Consider the following 26387-nt stretch of genomic DNA (forward strand, 5'->3'; position numbering starts at 1 on the left):
GCTGGCTTTCTATGATGTTTAGAGCTTCCTAGATGACCGCGTTCTCAATGAAGTACAACTCAAGGTGGTGTTCCACCCATCTCTCCAACTGTTCATTACAGTCAGTGCTTACCAGCCTAGCCTTTATTTTCAGTGGAGTCGTTTTCTTTGCTGATGGACGTGTGGCCCTTTCGATCCCTTCATGCATGCCCCTAGTTACATCACTTGTGATGGCACTCCTAATTAAAGCCAAGTGAATTAAAATTGAAGCTTTCATAATTTGCAAGAGAGATCCAAGCTCAAAGACTCTGAACGCACTCAGAACCACTTGATGCAAGTCCAACAGACTGCTAGGCAGTGCGCCAATTATTACTGCTTTACAACTTGGCCAGAGTATCCACAGGTCCGCAGGAAATACTAGGGGCATTAAAGAGACAATTGCAATCTTCTAACTGAGTAATTTGTTGGCCCACTTCAATTAATAGTGTAGCAGTAATCTCACTAGGAATCCAGTGGCCCAGATTATTGATTTGAGGAAAGGGTTCAAATCCCACCACAGCAGCTGGTAGCATTTAAATTGAATTCATAAATCTGGAATTAAAAGCTAGTCTCAGTAATGAAGGCCATTGTTGATTATTGTTAAAACCACATCTGGTTCACTAATCTCTTTACCTTTTCCGGAGCCTACATGTGACTGCAGACATGCACAATGTGGTTGATTCTTAACTTCCTACAGAAAGGAATAAAATTTGATGGACCACCAGGCTCTGATCTAGTTAACAGAAACTACAACCGCAAATCCAGCCCTGTCAACCCTGCAAAGTCTTCCACACTAAAATCTGAGGACTTGTGCCAAAATGGTGAAAGTTGTCCCTCAGACCAGTCAAGCATCAACCTGACATTGTCTATAAGTGCAAAACTTGAAGCATTTGTAACAATCTCCAGCCAGAAGGGCCAAATTAATGATTCACCTCAGCCTCTTCCAGAGGTTACTTTCATCACAGATGCCAGTCTTCAGCCAATTCAATTCACTCTGTGATTTCAAGAATTGGCTGAAGGCACTGGAAACTGCAATAACTATGGACCCTGACAATATTCATGCAATAGTAGTGAGGTCTTATCGTCCAGAACTAAATGCACCTTTAGCCAAGCTATTCCAGTCCAGTTACAAGACTGGCATCTCCCCAGGAGCTTTACAGGGCAGAATGAGGCTATTCGACCCATAAATTTTGCACTGGCTCTCTGAAAGAGAGTTCCACTCTCCTCCCTTATCCATGTAACCTTGGACATTCATTCTTTTCAGATGCAGCCACATGCAAAATTGTCCAGGTCCTGTTCTCAAAGAGCAGGGCAAATCTAATCCAGTCAATTACTACCTCATTAGTCTATTCTTGATCATCAGCAAAGTGACAAAAGGAATCGTTGACAATGCTGTATAGTGGCACTTATTCAGCAATAATCAGCTCACCGATGCTCAGTTGGGTTCTGCCATGGCCACTTGGTTGTAACCCTCATTATAACCATGCCACAAATGGGGACAAAAGGTTTATTTCAATGTTGCACACCATCCCGACTTGGAAACATATAGCTGTTCCTTTACCGTATTTGGGTGAAAACCATGGAACTCCCTTGCTGACAAGACTCTTGAGTTTACCTACACAATAAGGCTGTAGCAATTGAAAACGGCGGCTTACTATACCTTTTCAAAGGCAATTAGGGATCGTCATTAAATGCTGGCCTTGAAGCAATGTCTGCCTATATCCTGTGCATTAATTACTAAAAAACATAAGTGTCACACAAGAACATCAGAAGTTGGAGCCGATTGAGCCTCCCTGCCATTCAGTATAATCATGGCAAGTCTTGGGCTTCACTTTTCTGCCCATTCAACATATCCCTTGATTCGCTGAGACATAAACCTTTCTAGCCCAGCCTTGAAGATATTCAACGAATGGGGCAGCAATAACCTTTTGTAAGGGCCACGAAGAATCCAGCACGAGTTTTAAGGATACAAAGTAATAACATTTATTTACTATAACATATATACATAACAGTAGCAGTAACTTCCCTTGCTACATACTCCTTCCTGCTGGTTCCTGAACTGGCCAGCTTTATTTATACTAGGAGTTTACTAGTGGTTTCTCCGCCCCCCTCATTGGGGAAGCTCATACTCCCACAGGATTGTGGGATAGTCATTAGTCCCCAGCCAATGAATGGTAAGTAGGCAGGTTATAACATCCCTCCCCCCCAAAGTCCAAGGAATCCACCGAAGACCCTGGCGAAGGAGGGCGTCGGAATCGTTTGGCCGCAGGCCGGACACCATTTGCACGCGGCGCTGGATCAGGCGGCGTGTAACGAGACGGAGACCGGCGCTTCTGTGATGAACGGCGTAACGGTTGTACATCCACGGCCCGTGGACCCGAGGATTCCCCCTCTGATGCATCCTGTATCCCATCTTCGTCGCCAGTTTTGTAAGGGCCACGAAGAATCCAGCACGAGTTTTAAGGATACAAAGTAATAACATTTATTTACTATAACATATATACATAACGGTAAGGTTATAACATAACCCGTAGGGGGAAAGAATTCCAAAAATTCACAACTCTCGGTCTTAAATGATTGGCAAGTTATCCTGCAGCTGTGTTCCCGTGTCTTTGAATCCCAGACCAGCTAAAACAATCTCTCAGTGTCCATCCTAACAAGCCCATTCAGAACCTTGTATGTTTTAATGAGATCGCCTCTCATTCTTCTAAACACCAGAGAAAAAGACCCAATTTACTCAGCTCTCAACATCATTCCAGAGCCCAATCTAGTGAACTTTCACTGTACCGCCTCAAATGCAAATATCTGTCAACCAAATGGCCTCATTCTGTGGACTGGTAATGTCTAACCTAGTGTGTATGCAGAAATCGACGAACGTTTAATTTATCTAATTTTAAAAAAAATTCTCTGTCTTGGTTTATAATTAAGGATGTGCATCTATTTTACTTTGAAATAAGCATATTTCACACAACACATTTCATGTGAGAAACTATAGACTACAGCCCTTTTGCTACGCCCTCTCCTCTCTCCTGTTTTTCTTTCTCTGTTGTATGATATTGCTTGAATAGTACACTTACAGAATACCAGAATGCTGTATTTCGATCATATCCATCCAGATCATATTCATACATGAAATGATTAATTTCTGTAATATGGTGACTGCCAAATGGAGTTTTCAGAAATTCAATCTGCAGTGCCAGCTGAGACCTTTTTAAATGTCACAGGTCAGACAGACTAGGAAACAGTTGCTGTGGCTTGTTGCCCTGCCTGAAGAAGCATGCAATAGTGGAGATCATGGACCGAATCTTCATCTGGGCTCCAGAAAACCTATACACTCTTGTGGCTCATAAACTGCATGTGGTGAAACCACTGTGTTGTATTGTGCTGCCACAGTATTACGTGTTGTACAGTTTTGGCTCTGCCCGTGGCTCCTCCCCTTAGGGCCTGGGTATATAAGCTGCCGACCTCTCACATTGCCTCATTCTGGGGCACGCTGCCAGCTCTATTGTAAGTCAATTAAATTGATATGCCATCAATTAAGACGGAAAACGCAGAGTGAATTAACTATGGCTTTAATTGACTTACAACAGAGCTGGCAGCATGCCCCAGAATGAGGCAGTGTGAGAGGTCGGCAGCTTATATACCCAGGCCCTAGGGGGAGGAGCCACGGGTAGAGCCAAAACCGTACAACATGTAATATAGTGGCAATACGGTACAACACGTAATACTGTGGCAGCACAATACAACAGAGTGGTTTCACCACACTGCACACCTAACTTCACACACCATTTTCATCTTTTTATCTATCATTTTGTTTCTAATTTGTAGTGACCTTTCAATATCTTCCGCACTTGGCCACTAACACACATCGGGTTCGTCACACACTGGGTTTGTTCCCCGCCCCGGGTCACTGTCCAAATGGAGTTTGCACATATTCCCCATGTCTGCGTGGATCTCACCCCCACAACCCAAAAAGATGTGCAGGGTAGGTGGATAGGCCATGCTAAATTGCCCCTTAATTGGAAAATAAAACAATTGGGTACTCTAAATTTTAAAAAAAAGACAGGATTTAAATCGCTGACTTCAGATGTTTCTGCCAGTTTTACCCTGATAGTTACTCTGAAAAAGTGAGACAGAAAAAGAACTTCTAGCTCTTATGATGAATATTGGATTGGATTTGTTTATTGTCACGTGTACCGAGGTACAGTGAAAAGTATTTTTCTGCGAGCAGCTCAACAGATCATTAAGTACATGAGAAGAAAAGGGAATAAAACAAAATACATAATAGGGCAACACAATGTAACTACATAAGCACTGACACCGGATGAAGCATACAGGGTGTAGTGTTAATGAAGTCAGTCCATAAGAGGGTCATTTAGGAGTCTGGTGACAGTGGGAAAGAAGCTGTTTTTGAGTCTGTTCGTGCGTGTTCTCAGACTTCTGTATCTCCTGCCCGATGGAAGAAGTTGGAAGAGTGAGTAAGTCGGATGGGAGGGATCTTTGATTATACTGCCCGCTTTCCCCAGGCAGCAGGAGGTGCAGATGGAGTCAATGGATGGGAGGCAGGTTCGTGTGATGGACTGGGTGGTGTTCACGACTCTCTGAAGTTTCTTGCGGGCCTGGGCCGAGCGGTTACCATACCAGGCTGTGATGCAGCCTGATAGGATGCTTTCTATGGTGCATCTGTAAAAGTTGGTAAGAGTTAATGTGGACATGCCGAATTTCCTTAGTTTCCTGAGGAAGTATAGGCGCTGTTGTGCTTTCTTGGTGGTAGCGTCGACGTGGGTGGACCAGGATAGATTTTTGGAGATGTGCACCCCTAGGAATTTGAAACTGCTAACCATCTCCACCTCGGTCCCGTTGATGCTGACAGGGGTGTGTACAGTACTTTGCTTCCTGAAGTCAATTACCAGCTCTTTAGTTTTGCTGGCATTGAGGGAGAGATTGTTGTCGCTACACCACTCCACTAGGTTCTCTATCTCCCTCCTGTATTCGGACTCATCGTTATTCGAGATCCGGCCCACTATGGTCGTATCGTCAGCAAACTTGTAGATGGAGTTGGAACCAAGTTTTGCCACTCAGTCGTGTGCGTACAGGGAGTAGAGTAGGGGGCTAAGTACGCAGCCTTGCGGGGCCCCGGTGTTGAGGACTATTGTGGAGGAGGTGTTGTTGTTCATTCTGACTGATTGTGGTCTGTTGGTCAGAAAATCGAGGATCCATTTGCAGAGTGGGGAGCCAAGTCCTAGGTTTTGGAGCTTTGATATGAGCTTGGCTGGGATTATGGTGTTGAAGGCGGAGCTGTAGTCAATAAATAGGAGTCTAATGTAGGAGTCCTTGTTTTCGAGATGCTCTAGGGATGAGTGTAGGGCCAGGGAAATGGTGTTTGATGTGGACCGGTTGCAGAGGTATGAGAATTGCAGTGGATCAAGGCATTCTGGGAGTATGGAGGTGTTGTGCTTCATGATCAACCTCTCGAAGCACTTCATTACGACTGAAGTCAGGGCCACTGGTCGGTAGTCATTGAGGCACGTTGCCTGGTTCTTCTTTGGTACCGGTATGATGGTGGTCTTCTTGAAGCAGGTGGGGACCTCGGAGTGGAGTAGGAGCAGGTTAAAGATGTCCGTGAATTCCTCTGCCAGCTGGTCCGCGCAGGCTCTGAGTGCACGACCAGGGACCCCGTCTGGGCCCGTCGCCTTCCGAGGGTTCACTTTCAGGAAGGCCAATTTTAGGAATATCGGTTTTTAAATATTGAGACAATTTAGGGTTAAAAGCCTGGGATTTAGTTTGTTTGACTGCAGTGTTCATGTTTTTTAAAAAAGGATTCTGTAATGCAGGATTCTGTAAAGCATCTAGGAGCCAGAAGGCTAAATTGACCAAAGGAATGGGCTAATGCACTGTGGTTTTGGAGAAGGCTTTGGAGAGAGAAAAGTTAACGTCCACAGTTCTCTCATAGTAGGAAAGTTACAGAAGAGCAATAATATTTAAAGCAGAACAGTCTTGTATGGGGACAAGGAAAAAGCTGAAACATGTCCGGTTAACCAGCTTTTTGAAGATATTCAGCCAGAGTCTGAAGGGGTTCTAACAGGAGCCAAATCTGTTTTGTAAAGCAAGTATTTCTCTATACAATGCTAATTTTAAGATAGATTGAGAGTTGTATGTTTTTTTTCTTGTTTAATGGGGAATTGGGCAATAGTGTTTAAGAGGTAATTGTAAGTTGTTTTTTTTCCAGATGTCAAGTTAAAAAGTTTAGTATTCATAATAAAGTTTTGTTTTAAAAATACCAATCCCTATTTCTTCATGTAATCACTACAGGAGCAAATCATTCTTTTTGCACAGTCTTGCAAATAAATTAAAATATTGGGGGTTTGTTCCAGTATCCTAGCCACTTTTGGGGTCTGGCCTGGGATTGTAATATTCCAGAGTAATAATTTAAACACCCTGACCCAGCCTCGCACGAAACGTCCCCCCCCCCCCCCCTCCCTCCCAGCTGTCCAACCCCATCCCTCCAAACTGCCGTAAAATGGGGAGTGAGGTACCTCTCAGCACCCCAGTAACTCCATGATTCTGCCGGGTCACCCTTAGCTGCTCCTGTCTCACCCAGTCTTAGTGAGGATGATTTGGAGAGACATGGACTTGGGAATCCCAGTGTAGGTAAATTTGGCGAGAGTGGCAATCCGCTGGTGATTGTCACTCTGCTGACGTTACAGGCCGACATTTAAAGAAACCTACCATCCTTGCCTGACATGAAACTAATTGATCTTGAGAAGATGTTGGTGAGCTTCTTTTTTGAAGCACTGCAGTCTGAGATGAAGGTACTTTACTTCCTCAGTGCACTGAAGGAGGGAGTTTGAGGATTTTGACCCAAATCCAGATTGTGAGAGATTTGGGAGTTGAACTTGCAGATGGTGGGGTTTCCATGCACCTGCCGCCCTTGCACTTCTAAATGCGAGAAGTGATGGGAAGCAAGGTAATGTTGAAGAAGTCTTGGTGAGCTGCTACAATGCATCTTGTATATAGCACACTGCTGCCAGCATGGAGGAATTGAATGGTTAAGGTAGTTGATGCTGTGTTGATCAAGTGCTCTGCTTTGTCCTGATTGATATCAAGCTTAGCTTAGTGTTGCATTCATCCAGGAAAGTACCCCATCACTCTCTTGACATGTGCCTTGTAGATGGTGGCCAGGCTTTGGGGAGTTCGGTGCAACTTTTCTGTATTTGGAAACCTAAGAGAAAAAGCTTCTCTCTATTCACCCTGTCTATACCTCTCGTAATTTGTAGACCTCAATCGGGTCTCCCCTCAGCCTCCGTCGTTCCCACAAAAACAGTCCGAGTTTATTCTACCTCTCCTCATCGCTAACACCCTCCAGACCAGGCAACATCCTGCTAAACCCCCTTTGCACTCTCTCCAAAGCATCCATTCTGGTACTGTGGAAACCAGAACTGCACACAATATTCAATTTGTGGCCTGTTGAAGTGAGTTTCCTAATGCAAAGGCACCTGCAATAAATATGATATAACTCGCATGTATTTAGATATAAAATATAGATATATATTCATAGCTAACCATTTGTAAGCCTTCAGGGAACATGGAAAATTAGCTAACACCCTGACTTAGCTTGACAACATTCCTTATATGGACTATCTCACACAGTTTGCCACAAAAGCACACTCAGCACACTCGGGCAGATGTTCTTGTGGGATGTTGACAATGATGTACCAGCCTGTACAAGGCCAAGACAATAGAGCTGTGTGTGCCTAAGACCCAAGGATGATAGATAAGAGGGTCTAGAAGATGTCGCAGGACCATGAGTAACCCCCAGCTGTCCATGAGCCGATCATGTAGACCCCTGATGACTAGTAATCAATTTCATTAGCCCACAAGGGTCAACATATGTAATCTATAATCATTCTGATTGGATTGTGGGGATGGGCTGAGTAAATGTCTGAAATGGTATAAAAATTGCTGAATTTCTATGTTCGGTGGAGAAGTATCTGGATCGCCCAAAGACCTGCTCCCCCCGGCGTAACTTCAATAAACTAAGAATGATAATAATCACTTATTGTCACAAGTAGGCTTCAAATGAAGTTACTGTGAAAAGCCCCTAGTCGCCACATTCCGGCGTCTGTTCGGGGAGGCTGGTACGGGAATTGAACCCGTGCTGCTGGCATTGTTCTGCATTACAAGCTAGCTGTTTAGCCCATTGTACTAAACCAGCTCCTAACTGTTTGACGGTTGGAATGGACCCGAGTGTCGAGTGATTCTTTCAGATTCATTCACACTAACATGGCCTTACTAAAGTTTTATACAACTGTAACATGACCTGTCAACTCTTGGACTCAATTCCCCTGGCCGGTGAAGGCAAGATCCAGCAGAGGGCAGTCGAGCAGAGCTGCTGATTGGCTGTTGCAAGGGAAATTTGCATACCTCCGTTGTGGTCACCCTAACCTGAAGGTGTACCTGAGCTAGAGACCCTAGCTGTTGGTGTGAAGACAAGCATCCAGCAGAGGGCAGTAGAGCAGAGCTGCTGATTGGCTGTTGCAAGGGAAATTTGCATACCTCCGTTGTGGTCACCCTAACTTGAAGGTGTACCTGAGCTAGAGACCCTACCTGTTCGAGTGAAGACAAGCATCCAGCAGAGGGCAGTAGAGCAGAGCTGCTGATTGGCTGTTGCAAGGGAAATTTGCATACCTCCATTGTGGTCACCCTAACTTGAAGGTGGTTTGTGGAGGAGCTGTTGTCAAGTGACACCTAAACCCGAAACACTTCTTCAGTGTTTCCCTCCCTACCCCCTCCTCTAACCCAAAAATAAACAACCGCTGTAAAGATCAAGAGGAAGGCTCAAGGTCAGGTAGAAGTAGAAAGAAGTTGAACCGTGACGCCACAGCCTGCAGGTAAGGGATTGGCTGGTGACTGGTAAGTAGTTTTTCTTTTATTTTCCCTCAGGTGTTATCGTGCAGGGCGCAGAGGTTGCTAAGTGAGTCCTTGCTGAGAAGGGGAGTGAATAACAGATAAGCTCTTTCTTTCTTTTTCTTTTTTTATCTAGAGGGGATTGCAGGGAAGGTAGTGCAATGTTCCTCCTGCAGAATGTTTGAGGTGAGGGACGCCAACAGTGTCCCTGCTGATTTAATCTGTGGCAAGTGCACTCATCTCCAGCTCCTCAGAAACCGCGTTAGGGAACTGGAGCTGGAGCTGGATGAACTTCGGATCATTCGGGAGGCAGAGGTGGTCATAGATAGAAGCTTCAGGGATGTAGTTACTCCGAAGAATAAAGATAGATGGGTAATGGTGAGAGGGGCTGGGAGGGAGCAGTCAGTACAGGGATCCCCTGTGGTTGTTCCCCTTAGTACAAGTATACCGCTTTGGATATTGTTGAGGGGGGGGGGGGGACTTACCAGGGGTAAACCATGCGGTGCAGGTCTCTGGCACAGAGTCTGTCCCTGTTGCTCAGAAGGGAAGGGGGGAGAGGAGTAGAGCATTAGTCATTGGAGTCTCCATAGTTAGGGGGATAGATAGGAGATTCTGTGGGAACGAGAGAGACTCGCGGTTGGTGTGTTGCCTCCCAGGTGCCAGGGTGCGTGATGTCTCGGATCGTGTTTTCGGGATCCTTAAGGGGGAGGGGGAGCAGCCCCAAGTCGTGGTTCACATAGGTACCAACGACATAGGTAGGAAAAGGGATAGGGATGTAAGGCAGGAATTCAGGGAGCTAGGGTGGAAACTTAGATCTAGGACAAACAGAGTTATTATCTCTGGGTTGTTACCCATGCCACGTGATAGCGAGACGAGGAATAGGGAAAGAGAGGAGTTGAACGCGTGGCTACAGGGATGGTGCAGGAGGGAGAGTTTCAGATTTCTGGATAATTGGGGCTCATTCTGGGGTCGGTGGGACCTCTACAAACGGGATGGTCTACACCTGGACCAGAGGGGTACCAATATCCTGAGGGGGAAATTTGCTAATGCTCTTCGGGAGGGTTTAAACTAGTTCAGCAGGGGCTTGGGAACCTGAATTGTAGCTCCAGTAGACAGGAGGTTAAGAGTAGTGAGGTCATGAGATAGGTTTTAAAGTTGCAGGAGTGAACCGGCAGGCAGGAAGGTGGTTTAAAGTGTGTCTTCTTCAATGCCAGGAGCATCCGGAATAAGGTGGGTGAACTTGCGGCATGGGTTGGTACCTGTGACTTTGATGTTGTGGCCATTTCGGAGTCATGGATAGAGCAGGGACAGGAATGATTGTTGCAGGTGCCGGGGTTTTGATATTTCAGTTAGCTCAGGGAAGGTGGTAAAAGAGGGGGAGGGGTGTATAATCATCTGGAAAGGAATAATTTAGAGCAGGGACAGGAATCGTTGTTGCAGGTTCCGGGGTTTAGATATTTCAGTAAGCGCAGGGAAGGTGGTAAAAGAGGGGTGGCATTGTTAGTCAAGGACAGTATTACGGTGGCAGAAAGGACGTTTGATGAGGACTCGTCTACTGAGGTAGTATGGGCTGAGGTTAGAAACAGGAAAGGAAAGGTCACCCTGTTAGGGGTTTTCTATAGGCCTCCGAAAAGTTCCAGAGATGTAGAGGAAAGGATTGCAAAGATGATTCTGGATAGGAGCGAAAGCAACAGGGTAGTTGTTATGGGGGACTTTAACTTTCCAAATATTGACTGGAAATGCTCTAGTTTGAGTACTTTAGATGGGTCCGTTTTTGTCCAATGTGTGCAGGAGGGTTTCCTGACACAGTATGTAGATAGGCCAACGAGAGGCGAGGCCGTATTGGATTTGGTACTGGGTAATGAACCAGGACAGGTGTTAGATTTGGAGGTAGGTGAGCACTTTGGTGATAGTAATTCGATTATGTTTACTTTAGTGATGGAAAGGGATAGGTATATACCGCAGGGCAAGAGTTATATCTGGGGGAAAGGCAATTGTGATGCGATGAGGCAAGACTTAGGATGCATCAGATGGAGAGGAAAACTGCAGGGGATGGGCACAATGGAAATGTGCTACTGCGTGTCCTTGATAAATATGTACCTGTCAGGCAGGGAGGAAGTGGTCGAGCAAGGGAACCGTGGTTTACTAAGGCAGTCGAAACACTTGTAAAGAGGAAGAAGGAGGCTTATGTAAAGAGGAGACATGAAGGTTCAGTAAGGGCGCTCGAGAGTTACAAGTTAGCTAGGAAGGACCTAAAGAGAGAGCTAAGAAGAGCCAGGAGGGGACTTGGGAAGTCTTTGGCAGGTAGGATCAAGGATAACCCTAAAGCTTTCTATCGATATGTCAGGAATAAAAGAATGACTAGGGTAAGAGTAGGGCCAGTCAAAGACAGTAGTGGGAAGTTGTGCTTGGAGTCCGAGGAGATAGGACAGGTGCTAAATGAATATATTTCGTCAGTATTCACACAGGAAAAAGACAATGTTGTCGAGGAGAATACTGAGATTCAGGCTACTAGACTAGAAGGGCTTGAGGTTCATAAGAAGGAGGTGTTAACAATTCTGGAAAGTGTGAAAATAGATAAGTCCCCTGGGCCGGATGGGATTTATCCTAGGATTCTCTGGGAAGCTAGGGAGGAGATTGCTGAGCCTTTGGCTTTGATCTTTAAGTCATCTTTGTCAAACAGGAATAGTGCCAGAAGACTGGAGGATAGCAAATGTTGTCCCCTTGTTCAAGAAGGGGAGTAGAGACAACCCCGGTAACTATAGACCAGTGAGCCTTACTTCTGTTGTGGGCAAAATCTTGGAAAGGTTTATAAGAGATCGAGTGTATAATCATCTGGAAAGGAATAATTTGATTAGACATAGTCAACACGGTTTTGTGACGGGTAGGTCGTGCCTCACAAACCTTATTGAGTTCTTTGAGAAGGTAACCAAACAGGTGGATGAGGGTAAAGCAGTTAATGTGGTGTATATGGATTTCAGTAAAGCGTTTGATAAGGTTCCACATGGTAGGCTACTGCAGAAAATACGGAAGCATGGGATTCAGGGAAATTTAGCAGTTTGGATCAGAAATTGGCTGGCTGGAAGAAGACAAAGGGTGGTGGTTGATGGGAAGTGTTCAGACTTGAGTCCAGTTACTAATGGTGTACCACAAGGATCTGTTTTGGGGCCACTGCTGTTTGTCATTTTTATAAATGACCTGGAGGAGGACGTAGAAGGATGGGTGAGCAAATTTGCAGATGACACTAAAGTCGGTGGAGTTGTGGACAGTGCGGAAGGATGTTACAAGCTACAGAGGGACATAGATAAGCTGCAGCACTGGGCTGAGAGGTGGCAAATGGAGTTTAATGCAGAAATGTGTGAGGTGATTCATTTTGGAAGGAATAACAGGAAGACAGAGTACTGGGCTAATGGTAAGATTCTTGGCAGTGTGGATGAGCAGAGAGATCTCGGTGTCCATGTGCATAGATCCCTGAAAGTTGCCACTCAGGTTGAGAGGATTGTTAAGACAGCGTAAGGTGTGTTAGCTTTTATTGGTAGAGGGATTGAGTTTCGGAGCCATGAGGTCATGTTGCAGCTGTACAAAACTCTGGTGCGGCCGCATTTGGAGTATTGCGTGCAATTCTGGTCGCCGCATTATAGGAAGGATGTGGAAGCATTGGAAAGGGTGCAGAGGAGATTTACCAGAATGTTGCCTGGTATGGAGGGAAGATCTTATGAGGAAAGGCTGAGGGACTTGAGGCTGTTTTCGTTAGAGAGAAGAAGGTTAAGAGGTGACTTAATTGAGGCATACAAGATGATCAGAGGATTGGATAGGGTGGACAGTGAGAGCCTTTTTCCTCGGATGGTGATGTCTAGCACGAGGGGGCATAGCTTTAAATTGAGGGGAGATAGATATAGGACAGATGTCAGAGGTAGGTTCTTTACTCAGAGAGTAGTAAGGGTGTGGAATGCCCTGCCTGCAACAGTAGTGGACTCACCAACACTAAGGGTATTCAAATGGTCATTGGATAGACATATGGACGATAAGGGAATAGTGTAGATGGGCTTTAGAGTGGTTTCACAGGTCGGCGCAACATCGAGGGCCGAAGGGCCTGTACTGCGCTGTAATGTTCTATGTTCTAGATGTTGTTTGTCTTCTTGAACTCCTTATCCACCTGCATTGCCACTTTCATGGAACTATGGACCTGGACACCCAGATCCCTCTGCATGTCAATGCTACTCAGGGTTCTGCCATTTTCAGTATAATTTACACCTGAATTTGATCTTCCAAAATGCATCACCTCGCATTTGTCCGGATTGAACTCCATCTGCCATTTCTCTGGCCAACTCTCCAATCTATCTATATTCTGCTATATTCTCTGACAGTCCCCTTCACTATCAGCAACTCCACCTATCTTAGTGTAATCTGCAAACTTGCTAATCAGACCATCCACATTTTCCTCCAGATCATTTATATATATTACAAACAACAGTCATCCCAGCATGGATCCCTGTGGAACACCACTAGTTACAGATCTCCATTCTGAAAAACTCCCTTCCACTGTTAGTCTGTCTCCTGTTGCCAAGCCAGTTCCTTATCCATCTGGCTAGCACACCCCGAATCCCATGTCACTGTCTGTGTGGAGTCTGCTCGTTCTCCGCGTATCTGCGTGGGTTTCCTCCGGGTGCTCCGGTTTCCCCCCACAATCCAAAAACATGCAGGATAGGTTGGATTGGCCATGCTGAATCCCATTTTAGTCACATGCCACCCTGGTTTAGAAATATATTGCCATTCCTCCATTACTGCCCGGTCAAAAATATGCAATTCTTTCCCCTCCCCTTTTTTCTAATTCATTCATGTGATGTGGGTGATGCTGGCTAGGCCACTATTTATCATCCAGCCCGAGGGCTCCTGTGCTGTTTTGTTCTTTGTACCTTCTTGAAGCGCTGCAGTCCATGTGGTGTGGGCACACCCAGAGTGTTGTTAGGGGAGGAATTCCAGGATTTTGACACAATGACGGTGAAGAAACGGCGATATATTTCCAAGTCAGGATGGTGAGTGGTATTGTGTCTGTAAAACCTCAGACACTTCGGCCAGTTTATTAATCAAATGTTTTATCTAGGTATCTTTATTGGCGAGGCGAACAAAGGACAACGCAAGTGTATAAATCAAATAACTTTATTCAACAAACAGTAAAACAGTTACCTTTAAATGAACGCTTAAATTATCCCATTATTAACAGTCCCAAGATTCTTAATACTAACTGAGCTGAGGGATTCCGCCGTGCTGCGGGTCCAATTCTCTGAGTCTCGATCTCCTCAGGGTCTTCTTATGCGAAGGTGGGTCTCGCATGCTGCTTGCTTCCGTCTCTGCTCAGTTGTCTCAATTACCTCTGCATGGAGTCTTTGCTAGGGAGAGGACAAGGGGTAATGAGGTCACAGGGTGGGAGTGGAACCACCCAATAGAGTTACTAATGGCCACTCAGCAGGACATCGGGAAATGGACCCCCTTGGACGGATTCCCAGTACACCGGGGCCCATTTCCCAGTAACCTTATATCTATGAATAGAGCTGATTATCTCTTGATGGCTGATTTATGGGGCAGGTCCTAGCAGCTTGTCTGAGTTTAGTGTATTCGAACTTGACCAAGTTCAAATTTCCATTAAGCTGTGTGCTGGAGATGGCTGTGGTTTGATTTAAATGTCAAATTTTTAATTTTAAGTGTCTGATTTTATCGGGCCTAAAATACAGCTGCTGTATATTTTATGTGACATCGAAACAAACCTGTTGGACTTTAACCTGGTGTTGTAAGACTTCGTACTGTGTATATTTTACCACAGTGGCTTGGAGGGGAACTCCACTTGGGGTGTTCCCATTTGTATGCAGCCCTTATCCTTCTAGACAGTAGTGATTGTGGGTTTAAAAGGGTCTGCCTAAGGAACCTTGGTAAGATCTTGCAGTGCATTGGCACATTGCTGCCACTGTGCATTGGTGGTGGAGGGATGGGATGCCAATCAAGTGGACTGCTTTATCCTGGATGGTGTCAAGCTTCTTCAGTGTTGTTAGAGCTGCATTCATCCAGGCAAGTGGAGGGTATTCCATTACACTCTTGACTTGAATCTTATAGATGGTCGACAGGCTTTGAGGAGTCAGGAGGTGAGTTATTCGCTACAGGATTCCCATCTTCTGACCTGCTCTTGTAGCCATGGTGTTTATTTTCCAGCGACAGTGAAGGAACGGCTGATATATTTCCAAGTCAGGGTGGTGAGTGACTTGAAGGGGAACCTCCAGGTGGTGGTCCAGTTCAGTTTCTGGTCAATGGTAACCCCCAGGATGTTGATAGAGGGGGTTTCTGTGATGGTAATGCCTTGTAAAGCGACGGTGTTTTGATTCTCTCTTATTGGAGATGGTCATTGTCTGGCACTTGTTGGGTGTGAATGTTAATTGCCACTTGTCAGCCCAAGCCTGGATATTGTCCAGGCCTTGCTGCAGCTGCACATAGACTGCTTTTGTATCTGAGGAATCGCTAATGTTGCTGCGCATTGTGCAATTATCAGTGGACATCCCCACTTCTGACCTTATGATGGAAAAAAAGTCATTGATGAAGCAGCTGCAGATGGTTGGGGTCTAGGACACTACCCTGAGGAACTCCTGCAATGATTCCTGGAGCTGAGATGATTGACCTTCAACAAATGCAAACATATTCCTTTTTCGCTAGGTATGACTTCAACCAGCAGAGAGACCCCCCCCCCCCCCAAAACCACCACCACCACCGCCCCCCGGCCTTCCACTGACTCCAGTTTTGCTAAGGCCCCGTGACGCCACATGCGGTCAAATCCTGCCTTGATGTCGAGGGCAGTCACCTCATCTCGCCTCTGGAGTTCAGCTCTTTTTTAAAACGGAGCTGTAATGAGATCAGAAGCTGAGTGACCCTAGCGGAACCCAAACCGAGGGTCAGTGAGCAGGTTTTTGCTAAGCAAGTGCGGGTTCCCAGAATTGTTGGTAACCGCTTCCATCACTTTGCTGATGAAGGAGATTAGACTTCTGGGGTGGTAATTGACCAGGTTGTATTGCTTTCTGTGTCCAGGGCACACCTGGGCAATTTTCCTCATTGCCCAGTAGATGCCAGTGTTGTAGCTGTACTAGAACAACTAGGCTAGGGACACGGCAAGTTCTGGAACAAAAGCCTTCAGTACTATAACCGGACTATTGCCAGGGCCCATTTCCTTTGCAGCACCCAGTGCCTTCAGCCAATTTTTGATATCACGTGGAGTGAATCTGATCAGCTGAAGCTTGGCAACTCGTGTTGCTGGGGAATTCCAGAGGAGGCCGAGATAGATCATTCACCTTCTGGCTGAAAATTGTTGCAAATGCTTGGGGCGGGATTCTCCGTTGGCCAGATCTGAAATTGGGAAAGGTGATTGGGCGGAGAATAGGTTCCGATGTCAAAATTGCGGCGGGTGCCAATTTGACGTTAAATCGCAATTCTCCATCACCTCGACAGTGACATCAATGCGTTCCGGAACGCTCGGACGGTAAACACCGTTTGCATATGATTCGGGGCCTGACCTCACATTCTCCAAGGCCTCCGCGATTCTCCGCCTCCGATGGGCCGAGTTCGGACTACGCGGTTCACTTGTGCTTTTAAAGATCGTGAAACCGGCGTCTTGGTGTTGAGGGAGAGAGAGGGGATAGAGAAAGAGTGGTGTGGAGGTGGACGGGCAGGGTACACAATTGCAGCCAGCAAGGCAGCCAAGCAGCTGCGCACACCACTAACAGCCCACTGTGAACTTAGGGCCACAGGCACCCCCCTAAGTGCCCTCTGGCCCCAGCCAATCCATCAGCTTTTGTTGTATGGGATGAGTGTGTGTGGGGAGTGAATTGTGTATGTGCAGCTGCAGCTTGTCAGTCTCCCGAGTGTCAATCGCGGACCCGGCAAACCCTGCACTGTTTTTCATTGGAATTGATTGTGTTTCACAGTCGCTGAATCGGTCCAGGTGTGTCACCAGTTTTACTGTCGTGAAAGTCCACGAATTCTGCGTTGGCATCAACACTTAGTCTCAGAAATGGAGAATCTCGCCTGATATTTTGTAATGATGTCTTGGGCTCCCCATCATTGAGGATGGGGAGATTTGCAAAGCCTCCTTCTCCTCCAATGAGTTGCTCAATTGTCACCATTGTTCACAATTGGATGTGGCAGGACCCCGGTGCTTAGATATGATCCTTTGGGGCAGCACGGTGGCACAGTGGTTAGCACTGCTGCCTCATGGCGCCACGGTCCCAGGTTTGATCCCGGCTCTGGATCACTGTCCGTGTGCAGTTTGCACATCCTCGCTGTTTTTACGTGGGTTTCGCCCCCACAACCCAAAGAATTGCGGCATGTGGTGCAGTGGTTAGCACTGGGACTGCGGCACTGAGGACCCGGGTTCGAATCCCGGCCCTGGGTCACTGTCCGTGTGGAGTTTGCACATTCTCCCCATGTCAGCATGGGTTTCACCCCCATAACCCAAAGATGTGCTGGTTGGGTCGATTGGCCATGCTAAATTGCCCCTTAATTGGAAAAGAAAATAATTGGCTACTCTAAATTTATTTTAGGGCAGCACGGTAGCATTGTGGATAGCACAAATGCTTCACAGCTCCAGGGTCCCAGGTTCGATTCCGGCTTGGGTCACTGTCTGTGCGGAGTCTGCACATCCTCCCCGTGTGTGCGTGGGTTTCCTCCGGGTGCTCTGGTTTCCTCCCACAGTCCAAAGATGTGCGGGTTAGGTGGATTGGCCATGCTAAATTGCCCATAGTGTCCAAAATTGCCCTTAGTGTAGGGTGGGGTTACTGGGTTATGGGGATAGGGTGGAGGTGTGGATCTTGGTTAGGGTGCTCTTTCCAAGAGCCGGTGCAGACTCGATGGGCCGAATGGCCTCCTTCTGCACTGTAAATTCTATGATGATAATCTATGATGTGCAGGGTAGGTGGATTGACCATGCTAAATTGTCCCTTAATTGGAAAAAATGAATTGGGCACTCTAACTTTATTTTTAAAAAGATATGGGGCGAAATTCTCCATCCGGCCGCGCCACATTTCTGCCCCGACCCGCCGGCGGGATGCTCCGTTACACCGGCCGGTCAATGGGGTTTCCCATTGTGGGGCAGCCCCACGCCGTCGGGAAACCCCCGGGCGCCGGCAAAACGTAGATTCCCGCCGGCGGAGAATGATGCCCATGATCCTTTGGAATCGCTTACCTTTGTCTAGCGTTTGCTCTTTATGCTGTTAGGTATGCAAGTAGTCCTAAGTTGTTGCGTCACCCGTTTGACACCTCCATTTAGGTCTGACTGGTGCTGATCCTGGCATGCACTCCTGCACTCCTGATTGAATGAAGGTTGACCCCCTGGTTAGGTGTTAATGATAGAGAGGGGGACATGCTAGGCCATGAGGTCACAGATTGTGGTTGAGTACAATACTGCTGCTGATGCTGATGGCTCGCAACTGCCGCTTCTCCCTAACATAACAGCACTGGGAGTATCTTTAGCACACACACTGCAACTGTCAAAGAAGACAGCTTACCTCTACCTTCTCAAAAAGCAGGTAATGTTATCACAAAATAAAAGGTTAAAACCAAAAAGAAAACTAATAAGCCTGCAAGTCCCGTTGAGGTGTCAATTATTAGCAATGTAGACTTCCGGGTGCGGCTATGCAGAGCTAGGTCGCATATTCGGCAGCTCCTGCTTGGAACGGACTTTTGGGCTCTTTTACAGGGCCCCCACGGCATTTGTTTGACATTTCCCGGTGTGGGAAGAAGGCGGCAATATTCCCCCGACAGTGTCCCCCAGGAAGGGTATGTCTCTTGGTTGCCAGACACACGCAGAAACAGTGAAAGATTTGGCTGCAACTACAGGATAAACAGGGCCTCTTCCAGCATGCAGGCGGGGGAAGGGCAAGCTTAAAGCTGCAAGCTGACCTGAGGGCCTGTATCAAAGGTGAATTCTAGCAGCAGAGGGAACAACTGTGAAAAGACCTCATCAAGGCCACTGAAGGGACTTCCGGTTGCGGTGATGCCTAGCTAGCCGCACGCTTCGGCGGCTCCAGCTCCGACGGACCTTCGGGCTCTTTTAAGAGCCTCAACGGGGAATTTTTCGACGACGCAACCCGGTGTGGGGCGTGTGAGAAGGGAGTCCCCCCCAAACGAAGGAGGAAAAAACCGGCGGCGGCGGCTGCAGCGCGAGGAATCGTCGACCAAAGGGTCAGAAAGAGAGAAGTACAAGATGGCGGCGGAGAAAGCGCAGGCGACATGGGGGCCTGAGCATGAAATTGTGAGACGGTGCGTGGAGCTGCTGAAGAGGGAGGTGCTGACCCCGTTGCTACAGGCAATTGAGGGGCTCAAGGAGACATTAAAGACCCAGGAGACAGAGCTCCGTGTGGTGGAGCAGAAGGTGACAGATATTGAGGACGAGATCCTGGGCCTGGCGGTTAAGACACAGACGCACGAGGCACTTCATAAAAAGTGTACTGAAAGGATCGAAGCCCTAGAAAATGGAGCGCGAAGGAAGAACCTTCGGATACTGGGTCTCCCTGAGGGTGTGGAAGGAGTGGACTGTGGAGCGTACGCAAGTACGATGCTGAGCTCACTGATGGGTGCTGAGGCCCCTACGGGCCCCTTGGAGGTGGAGTGGGCAAATCGGATTCCGGCGAGAAGACCAAAAGCGGGAGAACCATCCAGGGCGATAATCGTGCGATTTTACCGCCTTAAGGATAGAGAAGAGGTCCTGAGATGGGCTAAAAAGGTGCGGAGTAGCAGATGGGAGAATGCAGTGGTACGGGTATACCAGGATTGGAGTGCGGAGGTGGCGAGAAGGAGGGCGAGCTTCAACCGAGCCAAAGAGGTGTTGCATAAAAGGAAGGTGAAGTTCGGGATGCTGCAGCCGGCAAGACTATGGGTCACGTATCAGGAGAGACACCATTATTTCGAGACGGCGGAGGAAGCATGGACCTTCATCAAAGAAGAGAAATTGGATCGGAACTGAGGGACTGATGCTGCAGGAAATGTTATTGTTAATGTTACGGTGGAAGTTAATTGAGAAGTAAACAGGGAAGGGGGAGACATTGGGGAAATGTGGGCGCCGGTGAGGGGGGAAAGACGGGACATAGTTGGAGAATGGGGAAGGGGAGGGGGAGGGGAAAGGGAGCTGCGCCATAAGAGGCGGGTCAGGTAAAGGGATGTTCCCGCACCAGAAAGAATAAGGCGGGAAGACAGGCGCAAGGCGGATGGGAGTTCCCCACATGGGGAGGTCGAGGAGTGAGCAGGAGTAGCCGGGGTCAGTTGAAGTCAGCTGACTTACGGAAGTAATATGGGGGGAGCAATCAAGCTAGAAAGAGATCTAGCGGGGAGGGGAGGAGGGAGGGAGAAGGGCGGGGGGGACAACTGGGTTGCTGCTGCGGAAATCCAAAAGGAAATGGCTAAAGAGTGGGTGGGCGGGGATGGTGTGCGACGCTGGGGGAGCGAGCGGGAGCGCGGAGGCGGGATATGGGACTGGCCTAGAGAAGGTAATGGCTAGTCGACACGGGAGGGGGGCAGGTAGCCCCCTAGTGAGGCTGATCACGTGGAACGTGAGAGGCCTGAACGGACCGATAAAAAGGGCCCGAGTGCTCGCGCATTTGAAAGGACTAAGGGCAGACGTGGTTATGCTCCAAGAGACGCACCTAAAGGTGGCGGACCAAGTTAGGCTAAGGAAAGGATGGGTGGGACAGGTGTTCCACTCAGGACTGGACGCAAAGAATAGAGGGGTGGCCATTTTGGTGGGGAAACAGGTCGCATTTGAAGCAAAGAACATCGTAGCAGATAGCGGAGGTAGATATGTAATGGTGAGTGGCAGGCTGGAGGGAATGGAGGTCGTGTTGGTTAACGTGTATGCCCCAAACTGGGACGATGCGGGATTTATGAGACGGATGCTGGGGCGTATACCGGACCTGGAGGTAGGAAACTTGATTTTAGGAGGGGACTTTAATACGGTGCTGGACCCGGGGCTAGATAGATCCAGCTCAAGGACCGGAAGAAGGCCGGCAGCGGCCAAGGTACTTAAGGGGTTTATGGACCAAATGGGGGGAGTGGATCCATGGCGATTTCTTAGACCTAGGGCTAGGGAGTATTCCTTCTTCTCCCATGTCCATAAAGTGTACTCCCGGATAGATTTTTTTGTTTTGGGAAGGTCGTTGATCTCTAGGGTGGAAGAAGCTGAGTACTCAGCCATAGCGGTTTCGGATCATGCCCCACATTGGGTGGACCTGGAATTAGGAGAGGAAAGGGAGCAGAGAACACTCTGGCGATTAGATGTGGGACTGATGGCGGATGAGGGAGTGTGTGCAAGAGTGCGGGGGTGTATTGAGAGATACCTGGAGGTCAATGACGACGGCGAGGTCCCTGTGGGAGTGGTATGGGAAGCACTAAAAGCGGTGGTCAGAGGAGAGCTGATCTCCATTGGGGCCCACAAAAGGAAAACAGAGGCCAAGGAAAGGGAAAGATTACTGGGGGAGATTTTAAGGGTGGATAGGGAATTTGCAGAGACCCCGGAGGAGGAATTGTACAGGGAGAGGAGACGACTCCAGACGGAATTTGACCTTCTGACCACCAGAAAGGCGGAGGTACTGTGGAGGAAGGCACAGGGGAGGAGGTATGAATATGGGGAAAAGGCGAGTCGCCTGTTGGCTCATCAATTGCGAAAGAGGGCAGCAGCGAGGGAAATAGGAGGAATTAGAGACGAAAGGGGAGACACGGTGCGAAGGGCAGGAAAGATAAATGAGGTGTTCAAGACCTTCTATGAGGAACTGTATAGGTCTCAACCCCCAGAGGGAGAGGAGGGGATGCGGCAGTTCCTGGACCAATTGAGGTTCCCGAAAGTGGAGGAGCGGGGGGTGGTAGGCCTGGGGGCACCGATTGGGGTGGACGAGGTTATTAAGGGACTGGGAAGCATGCAAGCAGGGAAGGCCCCAGGACCAGACGGGTTCCCGGTGGAGTATTACAGAAAATATGTGGACTTGTTGGCCCCGTTGATGGTGAGGACGTTCAATGAGGCCAGGAAAGGGGGGACTCTACCCCCGACGATGTCGGAGGCGACGATATCGTTAATTTTGAAGAGGGATAAAGATCCGTTGCAGTGCGGGTCCTATAGACCCATTTCATTGTTGAACGTGGACGCCAAATTGTTGGCAAAGGTACTGGCATCGAGGATAGAGGACTGTGTCCCGGGGGTGGTGCACGAAGATCAGACAGGGTTCGTAAAAGGGAGACAACTGAATGTTAACGTGCGACGACTATTAGAGGTGATAATGATGCCCCCAGTGGAGGGGGAGGCAGAGATAGTGGCGGCAATGGACGCAGAGAAGGCATTTGATAGGGTGGAGTGGGAGTATTTATGGGAAGTGTTAAGGAGGTTTGGGTTTGGGAACGAGTTTATTAGCTGGGTTAGACTTCTTTATGGGGCTCCAACGGCAAGCGTAGTTACAGGTCGACATAGATCGGAGTATTTCCGACTATATAGGGGAACAAGACAGGGATGCCCGCTGTCTCCATTGTTGTTCGCGTTGGCAATTGAACCTCTGGCCATGGCGTTGAGAGACTCCAGGAAATGGAGAGGGGTGATTAGAGGGGGAGAAGAACACCGAGTCTCGTTATATGCGGATGACCTATTGTTATACGTGTCGGACCCAGCGGGGGGAATGATAGAGGTTATGCGAATTTTGAGGGGGTTCGGGGATTTCTCGGGGTATAGGCTAAACATGGGAAAGAGTGAATTATTTGTGATACATCCAGGGGACCAGAGTAGAGAGATAGAAGGCTTGCCTCTAAGGAAAGTGGAAAGAAACTTCCGATACCTGGGGATTCAGATCGCTAGGAGCTGGGGAACCTTGCACAGACTTAATCTGACACGGTTGGTAGAACAAATGGAGGAGGACTTCAAGAGGTGGGACATGCAGCCTCTATCGCTGGCGGGCAGGGTGCAAGCAATTAAGATGATGGTCCTCCCGAGGTTCTTATTTGTATTTCAATGTCTCCCTATACTAATCACTAAGACCTTTTTTAATAAAATAGACAGGAGCATCACGAGCTTCGTGTGGGCAGGGAAAGTTCCGAGAGTAAGGAGGGGGTTCCTTCAGCGTAGTAGGGACAGAGGAGGATTGGCACTACCGAACTTGGGCGATTACTATTGGGCCGCCAATGTGGCAATGATACGTAAATGGATGATGGAGGGTGAGGGAACGGCGTGGGAAAGACTGGAGAGAAAGTCCTGTAAAGGGACGAGTTTAGAGGCGCTGGTGACGGCGCCGCTACCGATCTCACCTAAAAAGTTTACCACGAACCCGGTGGTGGCGGCAACATTGAATATCTGGGGACAGTGGAGGCGACAGAGAGGGGTGCGGGGAGCCCTGGTGGGGTCCCCAATCAGGAACAACCATAGGTTCGCCCCAGGAAGAATGGATGGAGGATTTCAGAGCTGGTTCCAGTTGGGAATTAGGAGGGTGGGAGATTTATTTATAGATGGGACTTTTGCGAGCTTGGGAGCATTGGAGGAAAAGTATAAGTTGCCCCGGGGAAATTTCTTGAGATATATGCAGGTGAGGGCATTTACTAGACAACAGGTGAGGGAATTTCCATTGCTCCCGACACAGGGGATACAGGACAGGGTGCTTTCAGGGGTGTGGGTCGGAGAGGGCAAGGTGTCAGAGATTTACCGAGAGATGAGGGAAGAGGGGGAGGAGTCGGTGGGCGAACTAAAAGGAAAGTGGGAAGAAGAACTAGGGGAGGAGATAGAGGAGGGTATGTGGGCTGATGCCCTAAGCAGGGTAAATTCCTCTTCCTCATGCGCCAGGCTTAGCCTGATTCAATTTAAGGTGCTACATAGAGCACACATAACGGGAGCAAGATTGAGCAGGTTCTTTGGAGTGGAGGACAAATGTGGGAGGTGTGGCGGGAGCCCGGCAAACCACGCACATATGTTTTGGGCATGCCCGGCACTGGAAGGGTATTGGAAGGGAGTGACGGGAGTGATTTCGCGGGTGGTGAAGGCCCGGGTCAAACCAGGCTGGGGGTTAGCTCTATTTGGAGTTGCGGAAGAGCCGGGAGTGCAGGAGGCGAAAGAGGCCGACGTTGTGGCCTTTGCGTCCCTAGTAGCCCGGCGCAGGATCCTACTCATGTGGAAGGAGGCGAAACCCCCCGGACTGGAGGCCTGGGTAAATGATATGGCGGGGTTCATTAAACTGGAGCAGATAAAGTTTGCCCTGAGAGGATCGGCTCAAGGGTTCACCAGGCGGTGGCAGCCATTTCTCGACTACCTAGGGGAACGTTAGAGGGAAGACAGATGACCAGCAGCAGCAACCCAGGGGGAGGGGGGGGGGGGGGGGAGGGGGGGTTTAGTTTAGGTCAAAGATAAAGGGGTTTTGTTACTTGTGTATTGTTTAAAATTTCTGTATTGTTATTGTTGCGTTTGCTTTGTAAGAGGGGAAAAATTGTTGTTTGGGAAAAAATTTTCAATAAAACATTTATAAAAAAAAAAAAAAAAAAAAAAAAAAAAAATTATTAGCAATGTATGTTAATTGAAAACAAAGATGCTACTGTGTGTGGGTGAGACGGGAAGGGGTGCTTTTTTTCTCTTTTAGCGTGCTCTGCGTCGGTGTACTTTCTGATGTGACTTTCCACTTTTGAGTCTACTGCTCGGAGCTGTGGTAGGGGTAAGAGAGAGACGGATTGATCCGACTGCAGCTGCTTGGAAGCTGTGTGTTTGTTTGCTGCCGCCCCTTTGCTTTTGTTGTTTGGAGTAAGGAAAGGGAGGATGTAAGATGACCTGCTTCCAGCACTGGAGAAGGGGAAGCAGCGCTCTCTCTCTCTTCTGCTGTGCTCTGTGTTGGTGTGATTTATCCCTTTCTGAAGGATCTACTGCTAGAAGCTGCAGGAAGGATTGAGAGAGGATTGAGAGGTGGTTTGATCCGAATGAGTAAACCGACCAAGGTGTTGGAGAAATGCTTTTGCAGATTGCTGGTGACTTTACTGTACTGTTGACTGTGCCATGTTTAATGCCTGGAGACTGTGTTTTTGCTTGTTCCCACCTCTCTCGCTTCTGTGGCCTAGAGCAAGGAAAGGGATGATGTGTGATGACCTGCTGCTAGCGCTGGAGAAGGGGATGGGGTGCTCCTTCTCTCTTACACCGTGCTGTGCGTCAATGTAACTTTCCGGTGTGAATTTCCACTGTTGGGAGCTGCGGGAGGGGGAGAGAGAGGCGACTTGATCTGAATGAGTAACTTGATGACGGTGTTGCAGAAATGCTTTTTGCAGATTGCTGGTGACTTTATTGTACAGTTGACTGTTTATTTGGTTTTCTTTGTATAAATGAACTGTTGTAGCTTTGTGTTTTTACCGATATTCTGTAGCGAAAGGGTGCTTGTGTGTATGGCATGGTACCATTCATGTTGGTTAATGATGAGTGTGGTATATGGACTGTTAAGTAGTTTGTTTTCATCTTTTTGTATAAAGGTATTGTTGACCATTTAATAGACAAAATATTTTGAAATGGCTTCTCATGGGTACATGTGTCATGTCTCTGACGATGATTATTGCATCGCATTTCTATCAAGCTTTGAAGCCTGAACATTTTGCTTGACTTCTAAAAGCATCAGCACCATAGAGGCAGCAGCCATCAATCAAACACTCAAGCAGGTCTTTCACTGCAGTTGCCACCGGTGTTGGCCTCGGTGCAACGCATGGTCGGCAACATCCCCTGCCACCAAAGCCTTTGTGACTTCTCCAATCGGCTATGCAGTTGCTGGAATGTACCTGACATCTCCCCCACCCCCAACCCCTGAATGTCATGGCTCTGGCCTATCATCTGCATCAGCTCTGGGAGAATCTTGTCCAGAGGCTCAACATCTGACTGGAACCCAACTGAATCCTTAGATCTAGCATACCTCTGACTGCTGTCTCCCCTGAGTGTTCCTGCCTCCACCTGATGTGCATCAGCAACTGTGTGCTGCTCACCAGATTGTGCCCAAGACGATTGTCCACTAATGTCGCCCACTGAGGTGTATATCTCTGCACCGGTGGAAGGTGGAGGTGATAGCTGTGATGCCTCGATGGTGATCTCCACGGAACTCTCCGTGTGGGTGGGGGGAGAACTCCGGATGGAGATCCTGCAGGACAATGGGCACGTGGTCAGTGAGAAGGGAGGATAATTTTGTCTGACATGAACTACTTATTTGAGACAGATCATATACGCGAGAGGGCATTGGATCCTCACCTCTATGGCGCAGACCAACCTCTGTGTTGCTGGCTGCTCTCTACTTGGACAACTCCATGATTTCCAGGGCCCATTCCTCATAGTGGGTGAGGACTCTGATTTATGAGACTCCGCCAACCCACCCCCATCTTGGTCCTTTCCCGCTTATTATATGCAGGGTCTAAGAGAGGGCATTGTGAGCCCCACACTTGATGGGTCAGGTGGCATG

The 26387-nt window shown here is 48.1% G+C and overlaps 1 protein-coding gene across 1 annotated transcript in view; it reads left to right on the forward strand.

Moving 5' to 3' along the window:
* Positions 1 to 26387, forward strand: part of pgm2l1 (phosphoglucomutase 2-like 1) — a 223921-nt gene that overhangs the window by 159388 nt on the left and 38146 nt on the right. The gene's annotated exons all lie outside the window — the stretch shown is intronic.

Source organism: Scyliorhinus torazame, chromosome 15 (assembly GCF_047496885.1).
Source record: "Scyliorhinus torazame isolate Kashiwa2021f chromosome 15, sScyTor2.1, whole genome shotgun sequence".
In the NCBI taxonomy this organism is placed as follows: domain Eukaryota; kingdom Metazoa; phylum Chordata; class Chondrichthyes; order Carcharhiniformes; family Scyliorhinidae; genus Scyliorhinus; species Scyliorhinus torazame.